This window comes from Delphinus delphis, chromosome 4 (genome assembly GCF_949987515.2).
Source record: "Delphinus delphis chromosome 4, mDelDel1.2, whole genome shotgun sequence".
Taxonomy (NCBI): domain Eukaryota; kingdom Metazoa; phylum Chordata; class Mammalia; order Artiodactyla; family Delphinidae; genus Delphinus; species Delphinus delphis.
Genome location: NC_082686.1, coordinates 67,127,464 through 67,139,135, shown reverse-complemented (window position 1 = coordinate 67,139,135; position 11,672 = coordinate 67,127,464). Strand labels below are relative to the sequence as shown.

At 41.3% G+C, this 11,672-nt stretch overlaps 1 protein-coding gene across 11 annotated transcripts in view; it reads left to right on the top strand.

Annotated features, from left to right (window-relative positions):
• Positions 1-7,607: 7,607 nt before the first annotated feature.
• The window catches only part of GOLGB1 (golgin B1), an 85,607-nt gene continuing 81,542 nt past the window's right edge, over positions 7,608-11,672 (top strand). For all 11 annotated transcript variants that reach the window (XM_060010746.1, XM_060010743.1, XM_060010744.1 and 8 more), the window contains exon 1: positions 7,608-7,696. The gene's annotated coding sequence lies outside the window, so the exon portion shown is untranslated. The remainder of the gene's footprint in view (positions 7,697-11,672) is intronic.

Genomic DNA, 11,672 nt, shown 5'->3' with positions numbered 1-11,672 from the left:
AAGAATCATACACTATGATCAAGTGGAATTTATCCCAGGGATCAAAGGATTTTTCAATATCCACAAATCAATCAGTGTGATACCCCACATCAACAAATTGAAGAATAAAAACCATATGATCATCTCAACAGATGCAGAAAAGCTTTTGACAAAATCCAGCACAGATTTATGATAAAAACTCTCCAGAAAGTGGACATAGAGGGGAATATACCTAAACATAATAAAGGCCATATACAACAAACCTACAGCTAACATCATACTCAATGGTGAAAAGCTGAAAGCATTTCCTCTAAGATCAGGAAGAAGACAAGAATGTCCACTCTTGCCACTTTTTTTTTTTTTGCGGTATGCAGGCCTCTCACTGTTGTGGCCTCTCCCATTGCGGAGCAGATGCTCCGGACACGCAGGCCCAGCGGCCATGGCTCACGGGCCCAGCTACTCCGCGGCATGTGGGATCTTCCCGGACCGGGGCACCAACCCGTGTCCCCTGCATCGGCAGGCGGACTCTCAGCCACTGCGCCACCAGGGAAGCCCAATTGCCACTTTTATTCAACATAGTTTTGGAAGTCCTAGCTATGGCAATCAGAGAAGAAAAATAAATAAAAGGAATCCAAACTGGAAAAGGAGATGTTAAACTGTCACTGTTTGCAGATGACATGATACTATACATAGAAAATCCTAAAGATGCTACCAGAAAACTACTAGAGCTCATCAATGAATTTGGTAACATTGCAGGTTACAAAATTAATAAACAGAAATCTGTTGCATTTCTATACACTAACAATGAAAGATCAGAAACAGAAATTCAAGAAACAATCCCATTTAGCATCGCATCGAAAAGAGTAAAATACGTAGGAATAAACCTACCTACAGAGACAAAAGACCTGTGCTCTGAAAACTATAAGACACTGATGAAAGAAATCAAAGAAGACACAAACAGATGGAAAAATATACCACGTTCTTGGTTTGGAAGAATCAATATTATCAAAATGAGTATACTACCCAAGGCAATCTACAGATTCAATGCAATTCCTATCAAATTACCAATGGCATTTTTCACAGAAGTAGAACAAAAAATCATAAAATTTGTATGGAGACACAAAAGACCCTGAATAGCCAAAGCAACCTTGAGAAAGAAAAACAGAGCTGGAGGAACCAGACTCCCTGGCCTCAGACTATACTACAAAGCTATAGTCGTCAAAACAGTATGGTACTGGCACAAAAATAGAAACATAGATCAATGGAACAGGATAGAAAGCCCAGAAATAAACCCACACACCTATGGTCAATTAATCTATGACAATGGAGGCAAGACTACACAATGGTGGAAAGACAGTCTCTTCAACAAATGGAGCTGGGAAAACTGGACAGCTACACTAAAAAAATGAAATTAGATAATTCTTTAACACTATGCACAAAAATAATCTCAAAATGGATTAAAGACCTAAATGTGAGACCAGACACTATAAAACTCCTAGAGGAAAACATAGGCAGAACACTCTCTGACATAAATCGCAGCAATATTTTTTTCAATTTGTCCCCCAGAATAATGGAAATAAAAACAAAAATAAATGAATGGGACATAATTAAACTCAAAAGCTTTTGCACAGCAAAGGAAACCATAAACAAAATGACAAGACAACCCACAGAGTGGGAGAAAATACTTGCAAATGATGTGACTGACAAGGGATTAGACTCCAAAATTTACAAAGAGTTCATGAGGCTTAATATCCTCAAAACAAACAACCCAATCAAAAAATGGGCAGAAGACCTAAATAGACATTTTTCCAAAGAAGACATACAGATTGCCAAGAGGCACATGAAAAGATGTTCAACATCACTAATTATTAGAGAAATGCAATAACTATGAGATATCACCTCACACCAGTCAAAATGGCTATCATCAAAAAATCCACAAACAGTAAATGCTGGAGAGGGTTTGGAGAGAAGGGACCCCCTCCTACACTGCTGGTGGGAATGTAAATTGGTACAGCCGCTTTCGAGAACAGTATGGAGAACAGTTCATTAAAAAACTAAAAACAGAGCTACCATATGACCCTGCAATCCCACTCCTGGGCACATATCCAGAGAAAAACATGGTCCGAAAGGATACATGTACCCCAATGTTCATTGCAGCACTGTTTACAATAGCCAAGACATGGAAGCAACCTAAATGTCCACTGACAGAGGAATGGATAAAGAGGATGTGGTACATATATACAATGGAATATTACTCAGCCATTAAAAAGAATGAAATAATGCCATCTGCAGCAACATGGATGGAACTAGAGATTGTCATACTGCGTGAAGTAAGTCAGATAGAGAAAGAGAAATATCATATGATATCCCTTATATGTGGAACCTAAAAAGGTATGATACAAGTGAACTTATTTGGAAAATAGAAACAGACTCACCGACCTATAGAACAACTTACAGTTACTGGGGGGAAGGGTAGGGGGAAGGGATAGTTAGGGAGTTTGGGATCGACGTGTACACACTGCTATATTTAAAATGGATAACCAACAAGGACCTACTATATAGCACAGGGAACTCTGCTCAATGTTATGTGGCAGCCTGGATGGGAGGGGAGTTTGGGGGAGAATGTATACATGTATATGTATGGCTGAGTTGCTTCGCTGTGTACCTGAAACTATCACAATATTGTTAATTGGCTATACTCCAATATAAAATTAAAAATTTTTTAAATATAGGAAATAAAATATAAAGTGGATAGAAAAGAATTTTATGATTAAAAAAAAGAATGAATTGGGCAGCTCAAGGAGTAGAAGGGGAGTGTTCCATGAAGAGGGAATGAAAAAACAGTATATCTATTCAACCAATGTATTATGAAGAAGGCACTTGGTAACTATTTGTTGTGTGAAGATTTGGCTAGCACACATGGAAAAGCAGTCTTGCCTTCCCATTAAGAGACCCAAGCAATTTTAAGTGCTTTGAATTCTCATGTAATATACTCAAAAAAATATCTAATAGGCAGAATAGAAAGATTAAAAAATAGATCAAGTTAAAGTAATAAATATGGAATGAATAAATTGGCTTCATAGGATGCCCATATGACATAGAGAGGACAAGAGAGTTGAGGGACTTTCTTGGTGATCCAGTGGTTAAGACACCATCCTTCCATTGCAGGGGGCCCGGGCTCAATTCCTGGTCAGGGAACTAGATCCCTCATGCCACAAGTAAAAGATCCTGCATGCTGCAACTAAAGATCTCGCACACCACAACGAAGATCCCGTGTGCTGCAACTAAGACCTGGCATAGCCAAATAAATAAATAAATATTACAGAAAAAAAAGAGAGCGAGTTGAGGCAAGGTCCTAGATGGCTGTCTCTAGAATGTGCAACCCTCAGCATTACACAGGCATAAAGAAGTCATGTATCTTAATGGAAAAGAGTCTCCAAGGGAGCAGAGACTCAACACCTGTGTCCCTACAGGAGTCCTAAAAGGTGTCTTATTACTGGGTCTATATATTATGCAGCCAAATCTTTCACTCATATTAATCAGCCTGTATTTCTTGTGCCTGTCAGCCTAATTAAAATGTGTGTAAGCCAAGGAAATTAGAAGGTTGGTCATCTTGCGGGCTGAGAGGAATGAAGCAGGAGAAAAAGGCTAGGGCTGCACTTCCTTCAGAGATCAGAAGAGAGACTGTTAACTGCTGGTTATACAAAACCTATTAATATCTTAGTTTTGACTCTAGGTTGAATACACCTTCCTAAACAGCATGCGCAGAACTCTAAAGTAATAAATGCAGAAAATCTCTTAATTGTTAAAGAAATCTTCTAATAAAGATCAAGGCGAGTTCATTGAGCAGGACACACCTAGGACAATTTAGAGATGTTTAGGAGGTCTACAGACTTCCTCACAATATCTGCTCTACATGCAAATTTATTAGTTATACCAGCAGTAGTGGGGTAACTATGTTAAACTTTTTGATATTCTAAACTAGGAATATTGATGAGGGTAGGCTTTAGTGATACAGTCCTTGAAAGTACCTATGAAGCATATCAGAGATGCCAATTTGATATGTAACTTGAGTCCTAGTGACCTCTTCGTGCTAGTATATTAACCATTAAATATAGTTGTATCCTGAGGGACTTTTATAGTACTTGGGAGTTCTCCAAAAAAGGGGCCTACCACATCCCCTAAGATACATGATAAGAACATTCTTCAAATTGATGGGCTAGAGAAGTCTCCATCACAAAGCCTGCTTTAAAGGCCCGAGATTTATTCTTAGATCCCAGATAAAAAATAAGCCACATAAAGTGCCTGACACATGGTCTGTGCTTAGTAAGTATTTGTTGAATCAATGCTGAATAAGAAGCTGTATGGTTACATCTCCTAGGAATTTTCTTCTCTTTGATTTCAGGTTCCTCATGCCCTTGGCTCTAGGTGCCTCAGGATGAGAAAGTCACCACTGCTCCCCATATGACTTCCTCATATATTGTAAATGCTCAGTAACAATTCATATAGAAATAGTAACTGAGTTCTCGTGGCATAAATGTTGCTTCTCCTCTACAAACTACTGTGGCTTCATCCCCTATAGAGAATAATCCCACTTGTTTCAGCCATTCCCACCCTTTGCCCACCAGGGCTTCCAAGATTTTCTGCCTGGCTCCACATGTTCCATGAAGTATCCAGAGCCTGCTGATTCTGTGGGGGAAGACTCTTCAAGTTAGAAGAGGGCTCAATCAATTCTCCTGGAGCCTGGATTATTCCAGGCCTTTGAGTCAAACAGTTATAGCATCTCTAGCCCCTGAAGACACAGGGGGAGTTTTAACAGTGGTTTCTTCTTCAACTGTCAGAGGAGCAGATCCTAGCAAGAGCTGGGAGACAACTCTTGCCATCTTCCAGGCAAGAATGCCTGGTCTCTTCAGCTCTCCTGTTCTCCCATGTGCCAGGGTTCCTGCTTAGCCCTACCCACCTTTGGGCAAAACCGCTGCTGCTTGAGGATGCCCAGCAAGAGCTGAAAGACCTTAATATCAAGGCCTTAATATCAAGATAAGAGCATAAATCAGCAAGTTTCTGTATCCTTCAGGCATCTCTGATGCCTCTGAGAAGCTGAATCAGGACATCTACTCATTCCACACTTATAGCCTTCTCAAGAAACAACCTGCCATCCTTGGTCCCCATCCCAAAGTTCATCCAGCAGGAGGCAAGGAGACACCTGCAGCTCCACAGACAGAAGAGCCCCCAAATCCTAATCTCTTCCATCGTCAAAGATAGACTATCTACAGGGACCCATGGAGAGCAAAAACTGGAGCTGGGCTGGAAAAAAACACATCAAGGGCTGCTGTACATTTCAAGTTTTAAGGAGTGCAGGAAGCTGGAAGTCATCAGGCCTGGTCTCAGTTTTCCTAAAGTCAGCTCAGTCTCTCCATGGGTCTAGTGCTTAATCAGGAGTGCTGACATTCCCAGGAGGAAAGTCAGGAGAACAAAAGTCCTAATTCCTGTAAAGAGCTTCCTCTGGCATCTGTTTCTAGGAGTTAATTGGCATGAAGGATGACTACCAACTGCGACATGGAGACAAATGGCCTGAAATCTACCCCATGTCATATTGGCCTCCTTGGGACACCAGAACAAAGCCCAAACAATTCACACAGTGGCAGTCCCTCTGTCCTCAATGTAGGTGGGACACCAGTCCCGTCTACTGTGGCTGCATTCTGTAGGCAGGCCCTAGTCAAGAAATGGGCACCAAAGTATGCACAGGCATCTCTGCACTTCCAGAGGAGACACCCATGACTTACTACTTATGAGGGCTAGGGATTTCAGAACAGTCTTTTCTTAGGCTTTGAGTATTGGGTATTTGGTACACTCTGGATCCTTCTGGGATTTTTGCTGACCTAGGGGAATATAGATAAAGACCCAGACCTCTGTGGACAAGTATACACAGATACTTTCATACAAAATCCAGATCTCATAATTTAGACTTCTTTACCACTAGGGAATCCTGATTAGTGAGGATTTTATTTAATGACTGTATTTAAATATAACTCACAGAGACCAGCTACATGAAAGGTCTGCACATCATCAGGGAGCAATTTCAGCTGTTGATGCAGTCAGCTGGGTGCCTCAACCCTAAACAGCTGCAGTTGATATACAGCAACATTCCCTTGCTCACTGACCGCAAATAAAATCTCTTGGAGAGCCTGCAGAATAAGCCCTGCAAGCCCTGGCTCATGTTGGGCCCTGGAAGGGCTGCCCTTTACATTCCAAGTTTTAAGAAGTACAAGAGAATGAAGCAAAAGCCAGCATGCCTGGTCTCAGTTTTTCTAAAATTGCAGTCCCCCGCACCCACTATACTCCATCTCTGCTTGCATCTTTCCTAAGCATTTTGCCATCTACCATATTACAGTTGACCCTTGAACAACATGGGAATTAGGAGCACTGACCCTCTGTAGTCGTAAACCCCAGAATAAATTAGGGAGTTGGTTCTCCCTATACATGTTTCTTCCTTACAGGTGGTTCTGTTCACGGGTTCAACCAGGCCAGATAGTGTAGTATTTATTACTGAAAAAAAAAATCAGTGTATAAGTGGACCCGTGCAGTTCACACTTGTGTGGTCCAAGGGCCAACTGTTTATTTTCTCTCTCCTCACTAAATTATTATTTTCAAAAGGGCAGGAACTTTTGTTTCTTAGTCTCAGCAATATCTCCAGGTCTAAGAACAGTACACGGTGATTACAGGGGACTACAATTTTAGATGGGTAGCCAGCAAAGGCCTTACTGATGTTCAAACCTCAAAGGGTTATGTAAGCACTAAGGTGAGGATGCATATAGTGGGCTGAGTGCCTGGTACACAGTAAGCTACTTTCCCCCCTTTCCTTAGTCACTGACTCCCATTCCAGGACCCAAGCCCTCAACCCTCAACCTCTGTTTAAGGGCCAGTTCAAGCCCCACTTCCTAAACGCATTTCCTAGTGTTCACTATTCTCTCTCTCATTCATGTCCTTAGAAACATCTCTGATCCTTTCATACAAACGCCAGGTTCTTGCCCAAGTTCCATCAGTAAGTTGCTGTTTGTCTTTGGGCAAGTCACTTTAAACTGGTTCTCATTTTTCATCAGTAAAATGAAAAAGTCATATTAGACCACCTACCTTCTGGCTCTAATATTTTATGACTCTAAGAGCAAAACCCACATCCCCACTCCCTTCACAGCTCATTCAACAATCCTAACGGCAGCTGGTTTCCCGGGGTGCAGTGTCTCAGCAAAACCCCAAGCCCTAAGCTGGGTCAGGCACCGCCAATCCCGCGGAAGAATTAGAAGAAATCGGCCGTCCCATCAACACCTGACCTTACCAGAACGCCCGCCCTCCCGGCATTTCCGGCTCTTCCCTAGATTTTCTTCCGGAACCCTTGCTCCCGTCTGACTCCGCCCCTCCTCTACTCTTCAGAGTCCATTGGCTGTTTCTTTGAGGAAGCGGAGCACATCCCGACGTTGATTGGTCTCTGTCATTGTTGATGAGTTAGTTACAAACAAGGCGTGCCTGGTCTCCCTGGTAACGCCCGGCTGCTAAGTCCTGATTGGTCCATAGCCTAATCCCCTTTTCCGTCCCAACTGCCAGTGGTTGAGTCCCTTGGCGGGGCGCTGCAGCGGTAGGTGTCGCGTACGGGATTCCCGAGCTGACGTGGCTTAAATTTGGGAGGGGGGCAGCTGGAGCCTCCGGCGACAGCCTCTTCCAGGTGAGTGGGGGACGCTCCCCAACTCTTCGCCTCCTTGAGCCTTGTAACGGTCACCCCCGCCACAGGACCCGCGGGGCTGCCAAAGCAGCCACACTCGGATTCCCTCCCCGTCCTGATTCAGTCCCGGATCCGGCCGTTCAGTCCGCCTCCCTTCACCTACCAGGCCTAGTTCTAATCGTCCACCCGCCAGCTGGCCCCGCCGGATGGCTTCGGGGTCGCCCTGTGCAGCCTCTAGGCACATATGCACTCTTTACCCCATCCCCAGGACGCTTCTCCTCCGGGAGCGACGGAGAAAGGCGCTCCGGGCGGTCCTGTCAGGACGGCCTTGTTCCCTGAGCGGCCTGCTCAGGCTGACCTGTGTACGCAACAGCTGACGTCGAACCTGCCAGGCCCCTGCGCTCAGGCCCTAAACAAACTTAGTGTCGGGAAGGGGAGGCGGGACCCAGACAAACCAAAAGTCTTGAGGGTTGGCGACAGTAACTCAAACGAGGGCCTGACGAATGATCCTGCTAATGAGTTGCTGGAGAGATTCGGAGAGAGGGAAGATCCTTGCGATCCCATCAGCACTAAAGTCCCAGGAATCAGAGGTGGTCAGGCAGTTAGAGGAAAGGGAACCCTTAATAGAGTTTGGAGGAAAAAGAACTTGATTTGGTGGTGTGGAGGATGTTTATTCTGCGTAACAGGAGTGGTGCGTAGGAGTGTGAAGCAGAGGATGAGCCCCTCGACAAATGAGGAATATATTTGTCTGACTTACTCAAAGAGTTCCAGTTGGTCTGTGCGGAGAGGACAGTTTAAGAGTGGGGCAGAGATATTTAAAAATCACTGGATAAGTACTTTCACTTTTGGAAGTAGTTGGAAGCTTTCTGAGCTTTTAAAGGCTCTCACAGTTCTGTGCAAGATGGCAGTGGAGAACTCCCCGCAGAAAGGCTGGAGGCCTTTTCAGAAGAATGAAGTAATTAAATTTGGATGGTCAGAATAATTGTGAATGGTCAAAAAATTGCAGACGTTGTACACTGACTGTTTCACAGCTTTTACTTTTCATCCTTTGACCATGGAATGGCCATTTAATGCTTTCCTCTTCACTGTACTAAATTTGTTGGACTACATCAGTAGTTTCCAAACATTTTTAATTGCTTGCCCTATCAATAAAACTTTTTTTTGAGCAACCATCCTCTAAATACTGTATATTTAATTATAAATAATGTATGAATAACACTGTAAATATATTACTTATAAAATATACAAAAACATACATATTTAAAAGGATGAAAACAAATTCTTGCCCATTTTCTGGGACACTCCCACCCCAATCTGGAGATCACATAAAGATGTTTCCTTATTTTTTGAGAAAGGTGTTTGCATCTCTGAGGACTTCCAGATTGGGGGAATCCTTTTTATTTTAATTTATTATTATTATTATTATTGAGGACCTCCATTCCTCTGAGATGCAGCCTCTTCTAAAAATAATCATCTTTAGGATATAACTCTCTTTTCCCTCTGCTTGAATATTAAAGTCTCTCTTTTTATCCCCGTTACATTAGTGGATTAATTAAAAGGATGTTGATTTTATTCTTGTTTATAAAAAATCATTCATAAACTTCTCTAGCTTAACTACTATTAGAAATAAATTATTTGGGACACATCTCATCACTGATCATTACCTACTGGTATATTGTTAGGAACCACTATATGAAAGGATGTTAAGCTCTACAATACTCCATTTTTAATTAAGCTAATTTAAAATCAGCAGTATGTGCTTTTGGTAAAAGTAAATTCAATACAAAAGGATATAATATAAAAACAAAAATCTCTTTCTCCTCTATGTACTGATCCTTTTCCCCATTCCCTATTTCCCAGAAGTAAGCACTGTAAATAATTTGTTTATTCTTAAGAAAATTTCTGATCATATTCAAGCACATGTGTAATATATATCCCTCTCCTTTTCTCTCTCACACAAGTTGAATCGTAATATACCTGCTATTCTACACCTTTTTTTTTTCCATACTATAAGGTATGGAAAGTATTTTTTCCATACTATACTATAAGGTATTTTTAAGGTATTTTTAAGGTATTTTTCCCATATCCATAAGTATAAACTATCCCATTCTTTTAAAAGGCTGTACAGCATTCCCCTGTAGAAATATCAAAATGTATTTAGCCTGTCCCCTACTGATGGACATTGATATTGTTTTCAGTCATTAGTCATCACAAACACTGCTGTAGGGACTTCCCCGGCAGTCCAGTGGTTAAGACTCTGTGCTTCGACTGCAGGGGGCATGGGTTTGATCCCTGGTCCAAGAACTAAGATCCTGCATACTGCGAGGCCAAAAATTTTAAAAAGTAAAAATAAACTCTCTTAAAAACAAACAAACAAAAACCACTGCTGTAGTGAATATCCATGTGCAAATATCCTTTGTTCCCTTGAATGAGCCTATCTATGGTATAAACAATACGGAATTCTTTAGAGCCCTACTACTGTGAGTCATTTCATTTTAGTCTAGTGGTTATATAACTGTAAGTATGTACAAGTATACGAGTGCCCTCATGCCTCCAGCACTATTTTCAGCCCCAGTGAAGAATGTTGGGTGATGAGGTTGCTCAGAAAATAGGTTATCTTCTGAATCTCTACCAGTAAAGAAGCTTTGTCGAGCTCTGTGACTGGGAAGATTACTTAACTTCCCTATGCCTTACACACTTTAATACTAGGGATATTGATAGAACTCCTCCTTGGAGTTGTTTTAAAAATAAAATGAGTAAAATGATGAGGATAAATAAGGTATTATATGTAAAGCAATTGGAGTAGTATTTAGTACATAGTACTGTGTATATAAGTTATAGATACCGTTTACTGCTAAATTTGTTTAATAAAAACAAGTTTTTTTGTGTTATGAAAACTGGTTTTCCATTTTCTAACTGTAAAATTATATCATAGTATTGCATATGCTTTTCCCAGCTATATAGCACCATTTCCTATCAGCTTCTCAAACTGGTTGAGGATCACTTAGAATTAAGGAAAACTACTGAGGCTCAGCTGAACATGCATTGAGTGAGTTTGAGGACTGATACGGAAATACAACCATTTTCTGTGTTGTTGTTTCTGTGGGAAAATGTGATTTAAATTCCAAAGCAAGTGGTGCGTATGCATGTAGTCATAGGCATGTGCTCACTGTCTTCAGTTACTTTATTTTCCCATGCATTTTGTACTAGGTTCTCTGTGGTTGGGGCATGCCTTATATTTCTTTTTATATTTTTGTGGTTCTTAGCATAATGCTCCACACCAAGTAGATATTTTGAAAACAATTAGCAGTGAATACTGAGAAAATAAGACTCATGGAATTCTAAATGCCACCTCAACACAGAAGTGTTGAGATCCTGTGGCAGAATTTATAGAAGGTGTGGCCAGCATTGACTCTGAGGGATTGTTTTATTTGCCTGAATGTTTTATTGAACCCTGACCTTGGCATGAAGCTCTTTATTTTATTCTTTTCCCAAATTGCTATTCATGATTCTGGTGCTTTATAAAACAACAGCAAGAGCATTGCTTGTCCAGTAGTCACAGATATTCCTTACATTAATTTATTACTATATGTTTTCCCCTTTACTAATTTTTATATGTGCATTTGCCCATTTCTATCCTACAGTGAGCCTTTCAGAGGCAGAGATCCATCTTTCTTCGTTTAGCTTAAGCATGGCTACTTAGTGGCTCTCTTGCCCTCAGATTCCCAACCTCTGAGCTACCTAAAGACCCTAACTGTGCCTGAGGTGCCCATCCTTTTACACTTCCATGTTATTCCTTTAATGTCAACAGCTATAGAAATCACTCTTGCATCATGGAGTCATAAGGCAAAGTCCAAATAGAAAAGACAAGAGAAATCCTTGTACTTACCTAGTTTTCATGATACTTAGTTCAGGTGATGACCAGTTTATTATTATTATGAACTTGTGAATTTAAACATTTTTGGTGGATTTAAATATC